The sequence below is a fragment of the Pezoporus occidentalis genome, unplaced genomic scaffold, assembly GCF_034315485.1.
Source record: "Pezoporus occidentalis ecotype Australia unplaced genomic scaffold, CSIRO_AGI_Poc_V1 ctg35, whole genome shotgun sequence".
Lineage (NCBI taxonomy): Eukaryota > Metazoa > Chordata > Aves > Psittaciformes > Psittacidae > Pezoporus > Pezoporus occidentalis.
The window spans coordinates 3536934-3549709 of NW_026915483.1; the positions used below are offsets into that span (position 1 = coordinate 3536934).

The 12776-nt window shown below is 38.8% G+C and overlaps 1 protein-coding gene and 1 long non-coding RNA gene across 2 annotated transcripts in view; both read right to left on the reverse strand.

Moving 5' to 3' along the window:
- SUCLG2 (succinate-CoA ligase GDP-forming subunit beta) overlaps positions 1 to 12776 on the reverse strand; it is a 126848-nt gene that overhangs the window by 78211 nt on the left and 35861 nt on the right. The window lies entirely within an intron of this gene.
- LOC134169581 (uncharacterized) lies at positions 5900 to 7310 on the reverse strand. The gene is made up of 2 exons (XR_009966932.1): positions 7096 to 7310; positions 5900 to 6068 (listed from the first exon to the last, which is right to left on the reverse strand). It is a non-coding gene; the product is annotated as an uncharacterized LOC134169581 (long non-coding RNA).

Consider the following 12776-nt stretch of genomic DNA (forward strand, 5'->3'; position numbering starts at 1 on the left):
AGCTACAACACACTCTGTATGAGGACACTGGACAAGCTGTTAGGTCTATTAACTTAATAATAGAATTCAGAGTGTGATTTCCAATTAATTTAATTTTCCTCATTCCATGAGAAGCCAAAATTACAGAGAGCCATATGGTGCTTCATAAATAACAATTAAAAGTTATTTTCTAATCTTTAGGCACTAGAAGAAACCCATAAAAATACATATGGTTGCAATGACACAAAGCAAATTAAGTGCTGGAATGTCTGCAGATGTCCAGGAAGCTCCAAACACTTCCTCAGCCTTTTTCCCCATTCACACATTTCTGGTGCATGTTAGACCCTGGAAGTTACAATTAATCTCAGTGTAGGCCTCAAAGATCACCATTATTCTAAAACTGGATCTTTGTATGAAGATCTGTGCAGCACGGTTTGCGCCGTGAATCTGATAGTCTTTACCTTCTGCATTGATTTATTAACTGGTTTGTCCCTGTCCAGCCATAAGCACCTGCAGAGCTCTGCCAGTCAGAGAAATTACATCCACGCGTCACAGACCGGACTGGGATCTGGGAACTCAACTTACTATGTTACCTTGTCATTTTTCAGCGCGTAAGAATTCATGCTATCCAACACAGGTGTGGAACTCCAACTGAGAAACCGCTCTCCTCCAAATAAACAAAACTTCAGCCACTGCCCCAAACCTTCTTCCATCCTGCCCCGTATTATGCCTTGTGTATACGCAGACTGTAGAGCAGTTAGATCTGGAAATCCCACCCTGAAGTTAGATAACAAAGTCTCTTACTGTAAAATGAAAATAACAAGGTTACCTGCCTCACTGGATGTTTTCTGGGATAAAACATACATACATGAGGGCAGAATTTTCCTTTGAAGCACCCTGGATAAAAGCTTTTACTGCTGTCTGCTACTGGAAGTTAAGCTGATGGGCAGAGCTATTTTACTGTCTAGCATGAGAATCTAGATGTGCAGAGCACATGCTGGCTGTGGGTACCTGAAAAGGGAGATTCAGCTCAAGTACAGTCAGATGTCAGCACATTCACTCAAGCTATAAATGATTCTTATCATCTGCACATTACCTGGGGATAATATTAACAAGAGATATTGCTAAACAAAAAGCATTAGGAGGGAAATAAATTCTAAGCTTAGGCATCAAATGTCCGGTGGTGACATTTCAAGTCATGGGGACCATATCCCTTTCAAAATGCACCTATATTTAAACCTCCAGAATTGCTGCATACAAAAATACTGCACAGCATGGTCCCATCAATTCTCAAGAGTGTGATTTTGTCAAATTCACCTTTTGCGGCAAGATATTTTCAGGCTTTATTGAAGATAAGCCAAAGAGAAGAAAATCTAACATTCTTTCAAATTCATATTCACAGAAATATTTTCTTCCCCTAACATCTATGTGCTGCTTCTATATACACACACATATATGCAGATCTACCAGCATAACGATTTTACCAATCTAAAAACTTAAAATGGAACACACATGCCTTAAGCTACAGATTATAAAAACGACACTGAGTGAAAGGATAAAATGGGGGGAAAAATGCTCTCTTGTACTATTTAAAAAAGAGCTCAATTTGATGGCTGTTTGCATAAGCGGATACAGAAATATTCAGTGTAACCTCAGCTAGCACTAATATAACCTAGAAGTTTAGCAAGGATACATACTCAAGGACTGCACAGGTCTGACTATAAAGATACATACTACAAGATAATGTACACACATATTACAAGATAAAGTACATACATATATGCACCTACAAATTTAGCTATTAAAAGAGAACAGAATGCTCAACATAATTTCCCACTGTAACAAACTTTGCCCAAAATCTACACTACCACAGAATAAGGTAAGTAGGTCTAACATATCTCATCAACCTGCAGCAAGCCAAACAGATGTAGTGACTCTCATATCTTACAGCTCAGTCATAAAGGGGCAGTGCCAAATCCATACAGATGTATGTCACACTGTAAGAAATAGAGTGTTCCTGTCCTAAAAACCTTCCCTGTTAGTGAGCGATGCGCGGATCTTCCCATTATGGTGAATACCTGAAATTCTGTATTAAAGTCAATCTGGTTTAAGTTACCAAACTTGTTGGTACATTGTCAGAGACACAAGAAAGTGAGTCCTGGCACTGGGATCTTTCATCCTGGAAGGAGATACTTTATATATATAGGAGCAGTGATCAGCAGGTCAAAGGAGGTGATCCTGCCCCTTTACTCTGCTCTTGTGAGACCTCACCTGGAGCTATTGTGTGCAGTTCTGGTGTCTTCAACATGAAAAGGACATGGAACTGTTGGAACAAGTCCAGAGGAGGCCATGAGGATGATCAGGGGACTGGAGCACCTCCCGTCTGAAGACAGGCTGAGAAAGTTGGGGCTGTTCAGCCTGGAGAAGAGAAGGCTGCGTGGAGACCTCATAGCAGCCTTCCAGTATCTGAAGGGGGGCTATAGGGATGCTGGGGAGGGACTCTTCATTAGGGACTGTAGTGATAGGACAAGGGGTAACGGGTTAAAACTTAAACAGGGGAAGTTTAGATTGGATATAAGGAGGAAATTCTTTCCTGTTAGGATGGTGAGGCATTGGAATGGGTTCCCCAGGGAGGTTGTGAATGCTCCATCCCTGGCAGTGTTCAAGACCAGGTTGGACAAGGCCTTGGGTGACATGGTTTAGTGTGAGGTGTCCCTGCCCATTCAGGGGGGTTGGAACTTGATGATCTTAAGGTCCTTTCCAACCCTAACTATTCCATTATTCTGTATATATATATATATATATATAAAAAGATACATGTGTTTAGTTGGAGCAATCAAGCATATATCTGCATTAGGGGGTGAGTCAACTCAGTCTACTGCTTGTGTTTTCTTTGGTATTCCACTGAGCACTTCATTTGCTTTCGATTTTCAGGAACCTGCCTCATGGTCTACATGATTCAAAGTTAGGACATGATATGCAATAGTAGAAAGTATTTGGCAGCAACCTGCGCGCAAAACAGCTCTGGTAGAAGCTTCCTCATAAGAGGAGAGCTACAAACATTTAGCAGGATCCACTGCCTCATAGATAGTCATAAACATTTTGCCTTTAGAATTACTTTTAAAATTGCTCTTGGTTTTTACACTAAAATACCGTATTTTCCCAGAGAAAAATATACGGTCTGAAAAAGGAACAATTTTCTAAGTAACTTCCCTAAGTGCACACTTTCCTCAATTAACAGGGCACAGATTTAAGTAATTTCTTGAAGAACTTTTCTGAAGAGTCATCTAACTAATTAGCTGATTATGGCTACACAAACAACTGTGTTTTCTAGTTCAAGTTTTACCTACTCAATAACACCATGGGAAAGTGTACATCCTACAAGGTTGCTGTAAGACCTGAAATTATGATCTGATTCACCCTGGATATACACCTTTGTACTTCTCTCACAAGAGCTGTATATAACTCATTATCTGGCTGGGGTAGAGTGTTATCTGCTTATAGAGCAAAGCCAGAATCACTTCTGGTTGCTAAATACAGTCCCAAGCATAAAAGACCAAGACAACCCCAGTGGCTGACTTTTAACAATTCCACAGAAAGAAATAAAAATGGGTATACCTTAAAAAGCCCAAATGTTAACTAAAAGGAGGACGAAGGTTACTCTGTACATCAGTGACATTATAAACCTCATTGATGTTTTAGCTCCCAATAAATACTGAAAAAACGCATTTTACCTGCTAAATTACTGACAAAACACTGCCGTTAAAGTCATCTGTATTGGTGTATGACCAAATGTCACTTTGATCATTTATCCCACAATGACATTTCTAAAAGCAATCACTGATTTCATTTAAGGATATGAAAGTAATTATTAACCATACTCAGTTTTCCAATTTCCAACCCCCAAGAAACGTTATCTCTAGTGCGTGCCCTGAATCTAAACCATTCCTTATTTGCTTTGTGTTAAAAAAGAAAGTGCCAAAAATCTATTATTATTTCCTTCTTCTTTGTATATACAAATTCCTATTGTTCCGCAAGGGAAGCCTGTTTTTCAAATTCATCACAAACGTGGCTGTTCTGATATCAATAGATTTGTCTTCAAAGTAAATCGGATGCACAGCCTCTGGACTAGAGTTTTAAAGCCAAACATACTGGATACATGAGAGAAGAAATCAGATAACATACACAATAATTTTCTTTTATTACCGCTGATCTGAGGCTGAACATCTCCAATCATGTTTTTTCTTTCAACTCAACTAACGCCAAACTGACATTATCTCAGCTGACTTTTGCAGAACCGAGTCTGCATTTGCTAAAGGAATTTTTAAGCAGTGGCAAGTAAATTAAGGGTTAGTCCCACTCACTTGAAACATGCAGCAAAACTGAAATCCCTACAACTTCCTGGGTTTTCAGCATAGAGAACATGAGTGGAAGGCAAAATGATTTAAACAAAACCCTCATATGTCATAGAACAATGCCCTGTGTAAAATGAAATGTGCCACCCTTCAAGGCAGCCTGTACGGTACCCCAAAACACTAAACCAGAAGACAGAACAAAGCATCAAGGTCCACCACCCCCAGGGCAAAGCATTGTCAATGTGTTTTTAACCTAAGAAAACTGCAGAGGGACAAGGGACCTGGCAGCAAGGAAAGGATATCAGTGATGAACCAGAACCATGTTGCGAAATAAAGTAATTTCCCCTAGGAGTGGGCTGTTTCATAGCCCTGTACAGTGCAGCCCTAGAGGAAAGCTTCAGCCAGCAGTGCAGAAAAGGTGTTGATAGGGAGAACATAGTCATCTGAGGCTCTGACCTTGGCCACCCATATTAGTCATGTGTGCTCTGTGCAATAAACTTTTCATAAAGCTCTCAACTGTCCTAACCTGACGGAAGAAAAAACAAGGGAGCAAGTAACATTGAGAATTAGGCTTGCATTACTTTCAGCAGAGAGCTTTACGACTAATAAGCGAAGTGATATAGTACCACAGCACTACTTCCATGACATTGCAGTCTGCACGTTGGCAGATTTCTGTTCGTATCTCCTAGGATCTATCCTGTTACACAATCAAGTGAACAGACAAAGAAAGAAAAACTTGCAAATGACCGAAGTTAGAAAATCAGGCACATTTCACTGCTACACTCATTTTTCCACATAGCTTCTTATCACTCGCCTAACTCAGAACACTATTTCTCATCAGAAGTTAAGATTTAACTCCACACTAAGCAAGCTACAAGTAATTTGAAATGGCTCAAAATCCACAAAGATCAAACACACAGTCAGATTTTTATTGCTTATGTACTACTGACATCAGCCTTGCAAAGCTATTACACAAGCACCCAAATTTAAGGTCTAAAAATCAGTGGATTTGCTTTCAAAGCTTTCATGGGACACAGCTGACTTGAAGGAGGAGGTCTTGGAGCTTTGAGAAGTCTTGATCAAAAAAATCACAGGCCTTTATGAAATCTTTATAAATCACTGGTACTTTGAATCAATCATTTGGAAGCATTTTCTAAAGGTTGTGCTTTTCAAATGCTATGGCGCGGAGCACCCTTCCTTGAGAACACCAGACTCCAAAATATGCCAGAGCTGGCAGCTACAGTTGCTGGGTTTGAAACTTCAGACCATCTGTATTTGAAATGAGCATTCTGTAGATAGTTATTTGCATCTCTACCATGCCAAAGTAGAGAGTCCCAAATGTAAATGCATTCTGCCTGCATGGGTAAAGACCCAAACATATTGATAAAAAACATACACACAAATATTTGCCTGCAACGACACACCCCAACTGAGACGCAGCCTGCTTATTTATTATAGTTTCCACTGAATTAACACTTAATATGGTTACAAAAGTGATGCCTATGCAATACTTCTCTCTAAAAAGCGGAAATACACTGAAGTAAAATACTTTTGTAACTACTTCCAACTTTTTACATTTATGCAGAAGGTAATGAATATTCCTCATAAAAGGCTCTTCCAAGCTTTTTCAGTCTGAGGTGGTTTGTTCTTTGTGTATTTCAAAGAAAATTTTCACACTCCTCCCTTCAGCTTTTCCTGCTGACACTTTAATCTCCCCCTCTTGTAAATATGAGCCTATAAGAATAAATCATGTTATTTATTAAAGGTAAAAATATGATTCAATAGACAGCAGAAAAGATAATCTCCATAAAGTTTTCACCCACAGTGACTGAAATTAGTTTTTATACAAGGATTCAAACACATACCTGGCAAGGCAATGAAGCAAGAAAAAGGTTCTCTAACTGTACATGGGACTGAATATTTTTTTGGCCAGTTCTAGCAAAGTAAAATCAATGACAATGCTTTAAAACATAAGTATTCTGCTACAAGGAACCTGACACATCAGAGAACCGTTGCCTATATCAGCACCAAAGAACTCCACAAAATTAATATAAAGTAGTATTTTTTCGATTTTATATTCAGGTCACTTTTACTCCTAACATCATTGATTCAGAGGGGAAAAAAATACCCTTGATTCTTCTGTAAATATATTCTGCTTGGAAAAGTGCCTGTATGAAGCACACCAGGGAACAGGAGTGCAAGCAGCCCACATCACCTTGCCCTTTGTTTAGATTGTCAGTTTTTCCTTTTGATCTTTCTTTGCAGTTGAAGAACCAAAAATTGATTTTCCCAGTTGAACTGAAGTAGAAAAAGGACAATGTTTTATTTAAGATCCTTCACTCACACACATACGCCTATTTTTCTTTCTTTACATACAAAAGAAAATGTCTTTTTGTTCTTGTAAAAAAGTATTTTCAAATGGGGAACACTCTCAGTGTACTGACTGTGGTTTCATAACAAGAGAAGGGGGGGATGTGTTTAAAAATCCCAAATCTTGCCCCCCTGCAGAGAAGCACACACACCTCACAAACCATCTAGGCTTACAGAAACTGAGCTTCAGGGAAGCAGCAGTCATACTTGTTAGGTGTTTGCATAAACCAATGCTACTGCCAATGTTACACTCAAAATCTTGCTTATGGGCAAAGAGAAAGCACGGATTATGTATTTAGATACATATAAAGCCAAGACTATTATCTTAAGTATAACGATAATTTTAAATCAATTAAAACAATATTCCAGGTTTGTTACAGAAAAAGAACACCTATATGTGAAACTTTCAATAATAAGGTGGTTCAAATGGTCATACAACTATTTCCTAATTTCTACCGCTGCTCCTGGTGTTACGCTCATCCTTCCAGTGCTCTTCTGGGTCCTAAGACTGCCAGTTTCATTCTGGTCTAGGGCTGTTACAGGCAAGTCATCGCTACCTGGAGTCCTTTGCTGGGAAAATATGATGTTACTTCTGATGATTTCTTCTTCCTCACTCCAGGATCCCGATTTAAAATTTGTTCATTTCTTAATGGCCTATGGTCATCTGAATTTACTATATGCAGTACTTTTTACAGATATTAGATACCAGTTTCTCGTTCCCCTTGCTAACACTAGAACTGTTTTATCCTGCTTGTGGTCTGCATTACTTAACTATCAGCAAGTAATTCACGACTTTGGGATCTCCAGCATCAAGCCTGTGCGCTGATGCTCATCAACCCATAACTGTACCATGCTACACCACACCATATGACTTGACTTCTCTAAGCCTATTATACCAGGTCTGTATTCCTCTATACCGCATCATTAAATTAGTTGTAAAGCCATAGTGACATCAAAGTAAAACAAATTAGTCACAGATAGCTGGTCAGTTAGAAAACATGCTGTTACAGCTAAACCAAGTAAATCAAAACTTGCTATTACAGCTAAAACAAGTAAATCAAAGCAGGCTAAGTCTGAGAATACCCAATCCTAAGGCTCTGCAAACCATACAAAGCTTATGACCTGTTGCTAGCAATAGCACCATACTACAGGGCTACAGTTACAGCGAGAACACTAGACAGCAGAAAAGCTCCTGATATTACTCAGTGTTACATAGTACTAATAAAATATAAGTGAAACCACAGAACAATCATGCAAATCTCAGAGCTATATTTGCCCAAGCCTAAAGATACAATACCTTCAAGAAAAATCTTGAGTCACCAGAGAAAGCCATGACTTCCAAAACAAAATTAATCATATTCCATTTCATGTTTTCACATAATTCTCCAAGATAAACCTTGCAACTTGAAAGTTCTGAAGTTTCCCATGCTCACCATGTAGTCAGTGAGCCCCTCAGACATCTTTCATTAGGTCATAATGCTATCCATCATCTTATTTGAGTAACAGTTAATCACCAAATAAGAACTATTGTGTGTTCTAATAGGCTAATTATTATTAAATACACATTTTAACCCCGTGTGACCAAAATTATTGAATTTAGTATATTTTTTCCTATTATAGTCACAACTTACATTTCTGAATAAATCATTGATATTGGCAGAAACAAAGAATTTCCCCAACACCTCCAGACATTATCAGTACTCATGGAATGAAAATGTTCTGTTTTGCTTGCATAAATTCTTATTAAATCCTTGAAGAAAGCAGAGCTTACAAACTGCTGTGCTGCTCTTGAACCTCAGAGGAATGCTGAGGACACACAGCCTCACAGATCTTCACTTACAAATACAAGAAGCTCCTGCCTACTGCAGGCTTTCCAGTGCTTTCCTTGGCTGCTTCAGTCTTTCTAATCTCTCTTTTTCTGTGAGCCTGGAAAGGCTTTAACAGCTTTGCCCAAGCACTTCATTTGAATCAACTCAGCACTGATTTGTCACACATGATTTTGTTCAGAACAGTTTGCTGGATAGCATACCAAATTCTGTATAATTACAATCAAACAGTCTGTAGTGAGGCCAAGCACTGGACGAGTTTAAATCTGAAGAAAACAAACTGTGATTCTCCTTAAGATACATGATTACCTTTTTAGAACTTGCAAAGAGAAGTGAAGATAAAAAGGTAACCTAATTCTAGTATCCAATAAGGCACTTTTTACTTGTTTAAAATATAGAGAGCACTAAATACACTTACATATACTAGCCACGTGAATCATAGAATGCTACAGACACTAGGTACATGGAACAAGTCTCCATTATTAGTAGTGCTGCACTGGTTATTTAGAAGCCTATATGCATTCCTCACGCAATAGCTTGTCCCGTGTAGACCTTTCCTACTGCTTTGAGAGAATACAAACATCTACTCACCAGTTCTAACAGCCAAGCATTTCTGTCTTAAGGCCCGATAACTACCTCACCAACAAAGATATAACGATATATATTACAGCTAGACTTCATGTTTTTCAGGTTTTGTAACATTAAATTAGCTTAGAAAAATGAACGTAAAAGCAATAGAGAGGCATTAGCTTCTGGTTTGGCAGTCAGCATTTACAGGAAAAGATGCATCTTGGTATGATGTTGAAATCAGCAAAGCTATTTCATTTGGCAAGATGAGCTCTGTGGGGACTTTATAGATAGATACTATGCTCGGAACTTGGATTCTAGATATTTTATTGCATAGTCTAAGTATCACAATGCCTGAGCAATCTTATCAAACTGTGGAACTTGGAGCTTTCTCAGTTACTCACAGATGAAGGGAATTTTTCTGGGTAAAACTGGAATGAGCAGCAACAGTGTGAAGAAGAATGTGCAGCTGATTTCGGTGCTTTGAACCTATAAAGGGACTGACATAACAGATGAGCAAGTATATAGAACCACAGAATGGTCTGGGTTGGGAAGGACCTTAAGATCATCCAGTTCCAACCCCCCTACCATAGGCAGGGATGCCTCACACTAGACCATGTCGCCCAAGGCTCTGTCCAACCTGGCCTTGAACACTGCCAGATATGGAGCATTCACCACTTCTTTGGGCAACCTGTTCCACCCTCACATTAAAGAACTTCTTCCTTATATCTAACCTGAACTTCCCCTGTATCAGTTTAAACCCATCACCCCTTGTTCTATCACTACAGTCCCCGATGAAAAGTCCCTCTTCAATACCTCAAATGTCCTCAGTCTTTATGCACAGTGCCACCATTCAGCAAATTCTCAGCTTCAGATGAGCGGGACTGTGAACCAAATCTGTGTTGAACTTGCCAGCAGCGGACGACCATATCTGTACACTGGCTTCTTAACCACGGCTCAACTGAGAGGTGGTAGGTTCAGCCAATCTGCTATTTAAATGACAAATATGTGACCCAAGCACCATTCAATGGCCCCTGGTATGAATCCTCAAAAAGAGATGCTCTGTCATCCTGACAACTGTTAAGAACTGCTTAATATTTCATTAATTTAAGGTCAGCAAGTTGTTTTACCACATCAGAAAATCTACTTCTCAGTTCCTGCACAGGGCCACTTAATATTGTCCCCTGGCTTAAAAACTAGAAAAGGGAACTGCTGGAAAGCATGCTACAGTACATTACTACTTTATACTGCAGAAAATACTGCCAGATTTTAGTGAAGTATCACTACAGAATAGGGCAACTTTAAAAGGCAAAATTTTTTGCTCATGCATCTGCCACCTCTTCCATTCCAACCTTCTCATTCTGAGGTCAATTCAGAACTTGCATTTGAGGCAGCATAAATTACATCTGTGTAAATAAGGGTCACAGTTAACTCTCAGAAAGTCTCTTGTGGTGTAATTTACCTAATAAGATGCATAAGAAGAGTGATCTAAATAGCTAAAACAATTCATAGAGAGACAAGAGAACATTATAATTAACATTGCCCTACCTGCTGTTAACAGCACTAATCGCATTCCTTTCTGCACAACTGACAAGTATCACATCACATAGATATCTTCAGTGATATGCAGCTCGTGTTAAATTACCTCTGAACCTTAGCTGTTAAAAATCTCTCTCTAGTATTAAACTTGACTGGTTTATTTTGTTTCTTCATTAGCCTAGAGCTTCTGAAGGAATGCTTAGTACAGTCTAAGGAAGGGCACACATAACACTATTTACAGGACACTAAACATCAAAAACTCGATGTAAAATACAAGCCATAAATCAGAACCTATAGCATGAAAACTGAAAACAGACACAAAGCTGAGTACACTCAAAAGACACAGGAGTCTCATCTTGGAAACCCACAACATAAAATATGAAAATACGTAACATTTATTCATCTCAAAGTTGGAAAATAACTTTTCAGTACAAAAGTATCTTTAAGCATCTAACTTAGCTACTTATGGATCAAAGAAACAACCAAGTAAATACTACCTGCATATGTACTTGAAGTACAAAAGTCACTCAAAAGATAAAAATAAGTTATTTATAGCATAAGTTAATCACTGTATTTAAACAGCAGACTACTTTATGGCATGAGACATAAGCCTGTATTTACAGGGAAAAACATTTTATAAGAACAGTTTTTTCTAAGATACCTACATTTGCAGTAATCAGCCTCAGGTCTCTTTTGTTCCACTTTTATTCCAACATATCCAAAACAAAGGCTGTATTATAGTGAACATAAGATATGGAAAGGCCAATAAGAAAAATCAACCACACTGAACATTTAATGAACAAAAACCTGTGTAAAAGAGGGTGCTGGATATACACAGTATCAGGAATATGATGACAATCTTCAGTGGAGCACAATACTCACATACACCAAGATTAGGAAAGTTACTACTAAAATACACAGATGAATAACAGGAGGAACAGACGGACAAAACTTGGCAGGGAGTAGATGGAAACACAATGCAGTAATGGTGAATCTTCCCAATGACTTTAGATTGTTAACTATTTATACAGTACATTTTACATGGATGCCTTTCTTTCCTCTTTCTGCAAATAACCTGGGGCTGTTCTTAAGCATTCAGAATAATAAATATATTTTACAGCTTGAAGTTTGGCCTTATTTATCTTACTCAGGTGAGCAGTCCAAGTAAGCCCAGGGGAGGTGAAAGAAAAATGTTCTCCTTCATAATGATCCTCCTTCCCCTCTACTCTGCCCTGGTGAGACCCCATCTGGAATATTGTGTCCAGTTCTGGGCCCCTCAGTTCAAGAAGGACAGGGAGCTGCTGGAGAGAGTCCAGCGCAGGGCAACAAAGATGACTAAGCGAGTGGAGCATCTCCCTTATGAGGAAAGACTGAGGGAGCTGGGTCTCTATAGTTTGGAGAAGAGGAGACTGAGGGGTGACCTTATTAGTGTATATAAATATATAAAGAGGGAGTGTCACGAGGATGGAGCCAGGCTCTACTCAGTGGCAAACAATGATAGGACAAGGGGTAATGGGTACAAACTGGAACACAAGAGGTTCCACTTAAACTTGAGAAGAAACTTCTTCTCAGTGAGGGTGACGGAACACTGGAACAGGCTGCCCAGGGAGGTTGTGGAGTCTCCTTCCCTGGAGACATTCAAAACCCACCTGGACACATTCCTGTGTAACATTATCTAGGTGTTCCTGCTCCGGCAGGGGGATTGGACTAGATGATCTTTTGAGGTCCCTTCCAATCTCTAGCATACTGTGATACTGTAATGATGCAAGAAACAATTGATGATTTTAACTGTAGAACAGGGTAGAGTATACACGACATAGAGGTAAAACTGTCAACTTCAGGTTTTTCTTAATGAAACAAAAATCACTTAAAATACGAGCACAGCTAACTTCTGGAACTAACCTGAACATGATTCTCACCAAATGTTTTTCTTGCTGGCATTCCCAAGGGTTAGAGGCTCATCTAAAATATACTGTGATGCAGGAAGTCAGGTAATATCTCCCAATTGAATCCAGCAGGGTTAAAAAGACACATTTCATATTCATAAATGTGTTAAAATATTTTACTTTTCTTAAACTGCAAATATTTGAAGAAATGTAGATAAACATATTTTAAATTCACAGCACTTTCTCAAATATGA